The sequence below is a fragment of the Chenopodium album genome, chromosome 18 (genome assembly GCF_948465745.1).
Source record: "Chenopodium album chromosome 18, dcCheAlbu1.1, whole genome shotgun sequence".
Classification (NCBI taxonomy): Eukaryota; Viridiplantae; Streptophyta; class Magnoliopsida; order Caryophyllales; family Amaranthaceae; genus Chenopodium; species Chenopodium album.
The window spans coordinates 32,931,778-32,943,157 of NC_137851.1; the positions used below are offsets into that span (position 1 = coordinate 32,931,778).

An 11,380-nucleotide genomic window follows, 5' to 3' on the forward strand; every position below is an offset into this window, starting at 1 on the left:
AAGCCCTAAAATGTTAAATATCCAATCTTTAATTGTTTATTTTGTTGGAACTTAACTTTCTAGATTCCATATTGAACTAAAAATTCAAGCTTGTGATTAAAATTTGATTACTCTTCATAATGGAAGACCTAATCTTTCAAGTTTACACAAGTTAGTTTTGGAAACTTTCTCATTGGATGATTGTCTTTATTTTTCCAACTCCTTTTATTTTGTCAAATCTCATTATCACTTTATGTTTGGTTAAATTAATTGTGAGAATAGCCTTCAATTTTTGTAGCATCAAGTTGAGCCAAAAATAATTTAAAGATTGGTTCTTTAATTAATTTTAATTTGTTCACTGCAATTAAATCTAATTAAATTAGACTTTTTATATTGCTCAAATTAGTTCTGAAATCTATTTAGAATTAATTTAAAGTTACACACAAAAATCGAAATTAAAATTTCGATGCATTATCATAGACATCGAAGCTTAAAGCTTTGAAGCACCAACTCTGCTAGCCGGGCCGCTTGCACAACCCATATGTGGCTTTCGAGGTATTGCGTGTGAGGATATGCATGTGTGTGCTAGTGACGGCGGTGAACCTAGGTCGTTAGAAGCTAGATTTCCCTGTCAAAACTAAATTTATGAATCTAAACCCAACCCAAGGTATAGGGCAAGTCTAGGTCAAACCCAAGGGAAGGCGGTTTCAATAAAGTCAAGGCTAAGCTATTCCGAAAACTCAAAGAGAATGGGTTGGTCTAAGCTATCTAGGTCAAATCAATCAAACAATTCAAATTGAAATCAATTATCAAAACACTAGGAAATTTAGGATCCACATGCATCAATAATAAACTTGCTAATTATGGGGAATTCAATCAATTAAGCAATGTAAGGGAAAACGAAATATACAATCAAGATCACTCAAGAGGCTATTTCCTAGGGTCAAGCTAGATGTCTCTACAAATGACTTCAGAGGAAAATTGCGAATTAAGATCAATCGATAATAATAGCATCCAAATCAATTGTTCGTGTCATTGAAAGCTATTATGCAATCTAGCATGATCGTCAAGGTTAGCTACTCCACTTCAAACAAAGCACATGCATAAATTTCATCAACCAATTTAATCACATCAACAAATCAATCAAAAACCCCAAATTAGCTAAAGATTATCACCAATACATGTTTCACCACATTCCCTAGGAAAGGAACTACTCACTAAACATGGTGAAATTGAAAAGCATAACAAAAGAAATCATAAATCTCATCATCAACATTATAATCCAAACTCCAACCATCAAATTCAAGCTAACAATAGAAATTCAACAATATATCAAAATTAAACATAAATTAACATTGAAAAGTAAAGGATTCTTATAAAACTTTGATCAATAACAAAGAGAAATGAGGATCTCAATATCACAATCATCAAACACCAAGTTTCTCTCTCTAAAATCTAAGAACAATATCACAAAATCAAGAGCATCTCTCTCTAAAATTCTAATCAAAATCTAAACAAGGATTTCTTCTCATTGATTCTCTCTCTAAAAATGGAGGAAAAATCTATATATAGTAAAACTAACTAAGGGGAAGTTAGTTAGACGTCTAACAGAGACCTCAAAAGGCGCGGCCTCTCACTCTCATAGGAGGCCGCAACAAAATGGGTACGAAAATAGGGAAAAGAGGAAGACGCGGCCGCTCTTGGCTCGCTTGCGGCCGAGTAGGTGCTTGGCGCTGCCGTTCCTCTCTCGCGCGCGCCCGCACCATGGGAGCAGGGGAAGCCTCCTTGTGCGGCCGAGATTGACCCCGTGAGCTCCGGATGAGGCATGATGATATAAGCAGTCTCTAGGAGCTCTCTTGGTGGGTTCAATACAACCTTTTCATGCCCACACGGTATGAGAGCGCATCTTTGAAGACCTCGCTCTTGGACTCCTTTGCTTTTGTGCTTTAAAAGGAATAATCGGGACAACCTCTTTGGCTTGAAAACTCTGAGAAGAATGCTGTTGAGCTTTTCGAACATCGCCAACTTCCTAGTATCAAAGAAAAACAAGCAAGTAAAGAAGAAAATGCAAAATAAACTAGAAAAGAAAGAAAATGAAAAAACATCTAAAGGAAATGCAAAATAAAGAAAATGCAAGCAAAACTAGAGAAAAGGAAATAAAAGAGATACAAATGTCATGTAAAATAATCCTAAAGGAGGCTAAATGATTTCCATAATTGACACTCATCAAACTCCCCCAAGCTAAACTTTTGCTTCTCCTCGAGCAAAACAAAGCAAGAAGAAATAGGATGAAAGACTTATTCAAGCAAAGAAAAAGAAAGAAAGAGATAATAATATACACTAAAACTCACTTTCGTAGGAATCACGGTTGTTTTAAGGTACAACAAGCCCTTTAAACCCCAAAGTCACCAATGAGGACGAGTGAGGTCTCGTAATGGTATCTAAGAGTTTCACCCATAACTCTTGAAGGTAAAATGAAATGAGAAAAATCAAAGCATAGAGAACTAATGAAACACAATTCACTTTAATATTAAAACATTTTAGCGCATTCTCCTAATTAGCTTCAAATCCACTTTTAGCAAGCATCTCAATGATTCCTTGAAGGAACCAGAAAAAGAAAGAGATATAAGGCTACTCGACATCTTGACTAAGGCATACCGCTTTATAGGCTTGACCCACATCACCCTCCACCGACTTATGATTCAACCACAAAGGTCAAAAGCTCTTGAGAAGGGTTGTAATGTAAGAGCGAGAAGGGTGAGGGTAGGCTAAAATTTGAAATTTGGTGGTATATCTAAATTGTGAAGCAAAGGGTGATCAATCCTCAACGCCATAATCAAGCAATCACCAAACAAAACCACCAACACCACCAAGCTTATTCAAAACCAAAATCACAATCATATATACAAAAAGAGTAAGAACGCTTCCCCCAAGCTAAAATGAAGCATTGTTCTCAATGCTAAGGAAGAAAGCCACTCACATCAAAATATTTTTGAATTTTTCATTTTTCAATTTTAATCACTTTTGCCAAAGCTTTTTAAAGTTGCTTTGCTTTTTCTCATTTCATTTTTTTTTTTCATTTTTCACTTTATTGTCTTCACCTCTTTTAACTATGGACGGCTTTTTCAACTCGGCACTTGCTTTTATTCACAAGATATACACAATACAAACTTGCAATCATTATAAGAATCAACATACAACTTATCCAGCATATACCACTACTTTAAAATAGGCAATATAGAATGCCTGAAATAGGCAATATAGAACGCTTTAGAGGCGTCCTTCAAGTGGGGTGCCTTATAAAGTATACATGACGCCTATTTGAGGCGTTCTATATCCAATAGAATACTAAACGCTTATCTTGGATAGGCGATTCCTATTCTATGTGTAAAATATAAAAAAAACAAGGAAAAGAGAAATGTTATATTTAGAAAGGCGTTCTCTATCTGTATAAAAAGAGATGCCTATCTAAGATAAGCGTTCTCTTTTCTAATTTTTTTTATTTAAAAAAAAATTATTATCATTATTATTATTTAATAATGATAATGATAATGATAATACAATAATAAAACTATCCATATTCCGAAAATAAATTCCAATATGATATGATTATATGATACATTGATAGTACAAAGTACATTTCATTTGAGTACATTAACTTTTAATATGGTTGAGAATTTGATAAAACTAGTTAATTGATAATTGATATACATTTAAGCTATAATACACGTAAGATATCATCATTGTTTAATCAGATACTCTACGAGCTACCTTATGAAGGTCATCTTTCAAATAACATCCTGTGAAAAAAAATTTAAGCATAAATCAAACAACCCAATTATTTAAGATTCAATCACGAAGAACTACGAAATAAATGTCACCAAGATCATCAAACATGCTAATTTACAGAACATCAAACATGATAGACTTATTTATAAGAACATAATCAAATTTCAATTTTATAATGTGCTAATTAACAGAACATAATCGAAATTCAGCAAAAAAAAAAAAAATGCTTATTTACAACTACATAATCAAAGTGAATAAATAAGCAAAATAGATGCACAAACAATCAACCGAAATAAACTACTCTGTAATACAGTAAATTCCAACCCAGAAAAACCCAATATAAAAATTACAACCCAGTTAAACATAGAAACCAAAAAAAAAAATAAAAAAATAAAAAAAAATAAAAAACCCAGTTAAACATAGAAAACCTAGAAAAATCAACAGCAACCTAATCAATTATGAATGAAATGTGATAATTAGCGCTGAAATGATAAAAATCCATCCTAAATTCACAAATTAAAATAAAAATAATCAACAAAAAATACATCTACAAACCGTAAAATCCAATTCGACAATCAATTCCAAATCCAAATGCTGCAATCGAAACCGATGTTCATATGAATTCAAATAGAAGAGAGAGAAATTAAACTATTTGACGGATTCGAAGATTTCAAAGCCAATACCATCATCGGGGAAGAGTATGGCGGTGATGGGAGTGACGGCGGAGAGGGGAGAAGGCGGTGTGCCTGCCAATGCGATGCAAAAACTGGCCGGCTATGGTTGTCGTTCACAAAGTAAGAATGTTGAATTTTGCCTTTGTTGTTGCTTCGCCATGGTTAAAGCTCCAAATTCGAGCTGTTTGTGTGGAGGGAGAGATCGGTTTTTTTCGCCATTAGAGAAGGTGGATAAAAGGAAATAGGGTTAGATCCATGGAAGAACTCTAGGCTGGATCGGAGGAGAGAGAAAGAGGAATTCTTTGAGGAGAGGGAAGAGAGAGGTGGCATGAACGGTTGAGGGTTTGAGGAAAAGCAAAGAAATAGGATGGTCATGGAGGAAATAGGGAAAATATTCTATACTGTTCTATTTTGTACAGCTACAATTTAATTAGAAAAAAAAGCAAAAAATCAAACATAACAGTTACCTTAGCGAGGCGTTCTATATGTTTCACTATACACAACGTTCCTCTACCAAAGGCGTTCTATTTAAGTCTAGAGAACGTCTATCCAACTTGACTGTTGTGTATTATGCGTTATTTTTTCCATTTTTTGTGGTAGTGTACTCCAACAATGATGATCAGTTGCTTCACAAAAACCAATAATGGAAACAAGAATGAAACAAAAGGCTCAAATCTGAAGATATGGCGTGAAAAGAAGGTTTATGGCTTAAATTGTTAGCAAGTAGGCAAATGAAAACCCAAAATAAAGAAATAGAAAACTATCCTAGAAAAAGAAAATTACCACCCCGAAAAGATGCCCTTGTCCTTCCTAAATGGATCGGTCGCAATCTCGGGAGATGAGAGTCAAATTCTAGATAAAGCACACAATATCCAAGGATCCATGCGCCGCTCAATCAAGAAATTTTGAAAGGAAGAAGAAATAAAACCTCACATGGTTGTAGCAAAAACTCACTATTAGTTTCAAATCCACCAAAAGGGAGCAATTGCAAATTTTCAAAAACAAATAGAGTTCGACTTCAAGGTCCCAAAAGTTCTAAAGACACTACCTTAGCATACTCTATCCTAGAATCAACCAAAGATACTCTCATACCGTGCATATGGATACCACGTAGGAAACCATTCATTCAAAAGCAAAAGTTCGGATGATATTATGTCCATAACAGAAGCATACCATGAAAAGAAAACAAAAAGAAAGCCTCAAAATCATATTTGTTTTTGGATTTTTGAATTTACGAAAAGAATGAAATGAAAAAGAAAAGTAAAAAAGAGAAGAAAAGGAAAAGAAAGGAAAAGATAAAGAAAAATGCAAAGATGCATGCATATCATATAAAAACCAATCGACAAACAAGTGGTCATTCGACAACATCGTCAATGACCCCAAATACCCTTGGTGTTACAAAGAAAACGTCCTTGAACCATTCAACTCTTCCTAAACTAATCCTATCCTATGCAAACAATAAAAGAAAAATAAAGAAAAGGTTGAAAATAAGAAAGATCTCACCGGGAATCTAAGCTAAGCAAAGAAAAGCGTGGTAAAGAAAATACCATCTCCATGAAACTCCACAAGCATAGCATGAATTAGCAAAACCGAGTGAGAGTGAAAAATGGAAGATGAACTATATACAAAGAAAACGGTTAGTAACTGCAAAACAAATGAAACAAAATCAAACCAATCTATCAAATCAAACTAACCTACAAAATCAAACAAAGTTCAAAAAAAATCAACTATGCTCCTAAAATAACAAAAACAACTATACAAGTAAACAAAATCATTTGGATTAGAGGGATTGGGATTCATGGGTTTTGGATTAATGGGAGCAAAAATCACCATCTCAACATGGAAAAATCATCATTGTGAATTGTTTTGATGATTTGAGGGGGAATTTCTGATTGTTTTTGGGGTAAGGTTTTCGAAAGTTTGCTGTTTGGAGTGAGAAGGAGTGCGTTCTTGCATGAGGTTGAAGGGGAAATGAGGAAAAGAAAGGAGAAAGAAGGAAAAAAGTAGCTCGGCTAGCCCAGATGCGCGGCAGTGCAGCATGGGTGCACGCCCGCGCCCCTACTGTTTTTTTCTTTCTTGCTTGATTAATGCTCGTGGTGCGTTCATACATGGGTTAATGATCTTTATCATCCCGGTATTATTAAACCCACTAAAACAATCAGTTTCAAAATCCATTTCCAGTGGGTTCAACATCCCAAATTAATGAGAGCACCATAATTAACCCACTAAGCTCAAACTTGCATCAAATTTTAGAATAACTTTTCCTAACTGACCTCCTAAATTACCTTACCCATTCAACTCGAAATTTAATAATATCGAGCATACTCTCAACAAACACCATGAAACACCTTCCCATTGTGCTCATGCTCGCTCGAGGTAGTCCAATTCTGATGAATTAAACCTATTAACCCAAATACAAAACAAGTGAAAGAAAGAAAAGCAATTGAAAAGAAACTAAGAAAAATAGAATAAAAAGAAAAAGTTAGAAAACCGGGTTGCCTCCCGGGAAGTTCTTGCTTAAGGTCCTTAGCTTGACCCTTCCTCCAAATCATGGAGGGTCAAAGAACACCACCTTATTTAAAATGGTAGAGGGGACAAACTCCTCCTCAATTTTTAGCAACTTCACATCGTTGCTTGATGAATTCTCACTTGATGAAACTTCCGAAACAAGCTTATTTTGCTTCAACTTCAGTTTCTTCTTTCTAAAAGCTCTCTTTTTCTTCTTTGTCTTCTTACTCCTTCTAGGGGACGGCTTCTCACCATCAACACTCTTGGAGTCAACCTCTTCCTCTTGAGGGTAGATCTCAAACCATGGAGGAATATCAATCACCTCCTCATCCTTAAGCTTGAAAGGCTCCTTGTTCTCTTCACTAACCTTCTTGCATTCAACACTCAAAGGCACATCATTAAAAACTTCAAGAACTTTGTTAGTAGAAGAAACAATCATGCAAACATTATCATTGGATTGAAGGGAATTTACACACATAATTCCATTCACAAGAGACAAAAATTCATGCATCGGCTTAAGCTCAAAACTAGCCTTATTGTTACCAACTCTCAAAGTAATAAGACCTCCTTCCACATCAATCAAAGCTCCCGAAGTAGCCAAGAATGGTCTCCCTAAAATGATAGGTATGTTATCATCTTTTGCTATCTCTAGCACAATAAAATCAACTGAAATGGTGAACTTTCCTATCTTGAGGGGAACATCCTCAATTCTTCCCTTTGGAAACTTAATAGATCGATCGGCCAATTGCAAATTCATGTTGGTTAGAAGAAGCTCACCTAGCTTAAGCTTCCTAAAGACCGATTAAGGCATGATACTGACACTAGCACCAAGATCACAAAGAGCATTTTGAAGAAACTTTCCATTGATTTAGCAAGGGATAGAGAAGTTACCCAGATCATTCATTTTCTTGGGTAAGTCATTATGAATCAAAGCACTACAACATTCCCCAACCTCTGCCGAGTCAATCTCATTGCACTCTCTCTTACCACTTGAAATTTCCTTAAGGAACATTGAATATCTAGGCATTTGGGTCATGGCTTCGGTAAGAGGGATTGAAAGATGAACTTCCTTAAGCATATCAAGAAATCTCCCAAATTGTTCATTAATTTTGTTTCTCAAAAACTTTTGGGGATATGGAAGTTTGGGCTTGATCACCTACTTTTGCACTTTTTCATCACTCCTGTTTTCCTCTTGGGCTTCCTTACTCACCTTCTTTGACACATTGCTCTCTTTTTCCTCACTTGAATCACTCATCTTCTCATCTTCCTCACTCTTCCTAGAAACTCTCTCTTCAAGCACTTTCCCACTCCTTTTGGTAATGGAATACACGGGTTTCTTAGGTTCAACTCCTTGTGAGGGTAAAGAAGAAGGGCTAGCATTCACACTCTCTTTCAAAGTGTTAGCCAATTGAGCGATTTGAGTTTCAAGCATCTTATTGTGTGTCATCATCTTTTTGAACTTCTTATCACTTACCGACATGTAAGTGTTCAAAGTTTTGGTTTGGTTCTCGATGATCTCTTCCAAGGTGGTCTTAGAAGTTGAAGGTTGAGTATAGAAATTCTCACCATTGCATTGGGTTCTTGGAGCAAATCCGGGTGGGGGTCCCCTTTGGTTGTTATTTTGAGAATTCCCCCGGTTTTGGTTACTCCAATTACCCCGGTTTTGGTTTTGGCCATTATTTTGGTATTGATTACCATACCCTTGGCCTTAATTTTTGCCACCTTGGTTATGATTACCATAATTTTGATTATGGTTCCCATATCCTTGTCCTTAGTTTTAACCACTATAACCTTGGTGGTTAATAGTTGCCTTGGAAACCTTAGTTTCTATAACCCCCATTGTGGTTATAATTATCAAAATTCCCATTATATCTTTGACCATCAAATCTAGGTCCAACATTATTATTAGACACATAGTTCACATGTTCATTCTCATTACCAACATAATCATCACTTCCATCAAAAGAAGCATTAGGACAATTTGAAGCATCATAGTCATATGATTCACACAAATCACAATACATACAACCACTAGACATGTTTCTAGAAGAGGGAAGGGGATTTGGGTTAGGAAATGTACCTCTCCCCTTATTTTGGGAGGGAGGAATCGGTGCAACAGAAGAAGCACTCTCAAGTTTGGCCTTGATAGGGGTCATTTCCTTCCCTAATTCCGAGATTTGTGAAGACAAGTTGTTGATGGCATTGATGTGATCAACCGAATACACCGAAACACCACTTTTGCTTGTTTTTTCACGTTCATCATTTTGCCAATCCATGTAATACCTCACTACATCTTCAATGACATCCACCACTTCCTCCTCCGTCTTATTTATTATTGGTCCTTCGGCTCCCGCATCAAGACCAGATTTTCCTCGAGGGCTTAAACCTCCATAGAATATTTGAATGATTTGATAGGTAGGAATCCCATGGTGTGGGCACTATCTTTGGTAGTCCTTATACCTCTCCCATGCCTCATAAAGACTCTCATTAGACTTTTTCTTGAAACTTTGAATGAGGGCTTTCGCTTCGGCCATCTTTTTTTGTGGATAGAAACGAGATAGAAACTCCTTAGTAACTTCATCACATGTTCTCAAAGAATTTGGCTTCACCTCCTTGTCTAACCACTCTAAAGCACGTCTGATAAGAGAGAAGGGGAAAAGTTTAAGGCGAATAAATTCTTGAGAGACCCTGTTCACCTTGATTGTGTTGCAATATTTCTCAAACTCTTTAAGGTGGTTGAGAGGGCTCTCATGCTTTACACCACAATATTGACGCCTCTCTATCAAAGTTATCATTGCCGGTCTTATCTCGAAATCGGTTTGTCGGTGTCGTAGGTAGAGCAATCCCACTCTCATACCTATAAGCTCCCAGAAGTCCTAGTTCCTTCAATGCCACTCTTGAATTTTCTTCCATGCTTCAAATGACAATAGAGAATGACCACATGCTCTGTGTACATAATCTCAAAAGAAAAAATTACTAGCACGGCTACAAATGTAGCCTAAAAGAAAGAAAATATTTTAGTATTTTTCAAATAAATGGAATAGACTAAATTAACAATAGCAAATAACCATGCCTTCCCCGGTAACGGCGCCATTTTTTACGGCGGGTGAACCTAGGTCGTTGGAAGCTAGATTTCCCGGTAAAAACTAAATTTATGAATCTAAACCTAACCCAAGGTATAGGACAAGTCTAGGTCGAACCCAAGGGAAGAAGTTTCACTAAAGTCAAGGCTAAGCTATTCCGAAAACTCAAAGAGAATGGGTTGGTCTAAGCTATCTAGGTCAAATCAATCAAACAATTCAAATAGAGATCAATTATCAAAACACTAGGAAATTTAGGATCCACATGCATCAATAATAAACTTGTTAATTTAGGGGAATTAGATCAATTATGCAATACGAGGGAAAACGAAATATGCAATTAAGATCACTCAAGAAGCTATTTCCTACAGTGAAGCAAGATGTCTCTACAAATAACTTCAAAGGAAATTGCTTATTAGGATCAATCGATAATAATAGCATCCAAATCAATTGTTCGTGTCATTGAAAGCTATTATGCAATCTAGCATGATAATCAAGGTTAGCTACTCCTCTTCAAACCAAGCACATGTACAAATTTCATAAACAAATTTAATCACATCAACAAATCAATCAAAAGCCCCAAATTAGCTAAAGATTATCACTAATACATGGTTCACCACATTCCCTAGCAAAGGAACTACTCATTAAACATGGTGAAATTGAAAAGCATAACAAAATAAATCATAAATCTCGTCATCAACATTATAACCCAAACTTCAACAATCAAATTCAAGCTAACAATAGAAAATCAACAATATATCAAAATCAAACATAAAATTGCATTGAAAATTAAAGGATTCTTACAAAAATTTGATCAATATCAAAGAGGAACAAGGATCTCAATATCACAATCATCAAACACCAAGTTTCTCTCTCTAAAATCTAAGAACAATATCACAAAATCAAGAGCTTCTCTCTTTAAAAATCTACTCAAAACCTAAATAAGGATTTCTTCTCATTGATTCTCTCTCTAAATATGAAGGAAAATCTATATATAGTAAGACTAACTAAGGGGAAGTTAGTTAGACGTCCAAAAGAGACCTCAAAAGGCGCGACCTCTCACTCCTATGCGCGACGGCAACAAAATGGGTACAGAATCAAGGAATAGAGAGTAGGCGCGGCCGATCCTCTCTCGCGCGCGCCCACACCATGGGAGCAGGGGAAACCTCCTAGTGCGGCTGAGATTGACCCCATGAGCTCCGGATAAGACATGATGATATAGGAAGTCTCTATGAGCTATCTTGGTGGTTTCAACACCACCTTTTAATGCCGAGACAGTATGAGGGCGCATCTTTAAAGACCTTGCTCTTGGACTCCTTTGCTTTTGTGCTTCAAAAATGGAAACCAGGA

General features: G+C 36.0%; 1 pseudogene; it reads left to right on the forward strand.

Moving 5' to 3' along the window:
* The first annotated feature begins 9,371 nt into the window (after positions 1-9,371).
* Positions 9,372-9,469, forward strand: LOC145593252 (small nucleolar RNA R71; annotated as a pseudogene).
* The last annotated feature ends 1,911 nt before the right edge of the window (positions 9,470-11,380 follow it).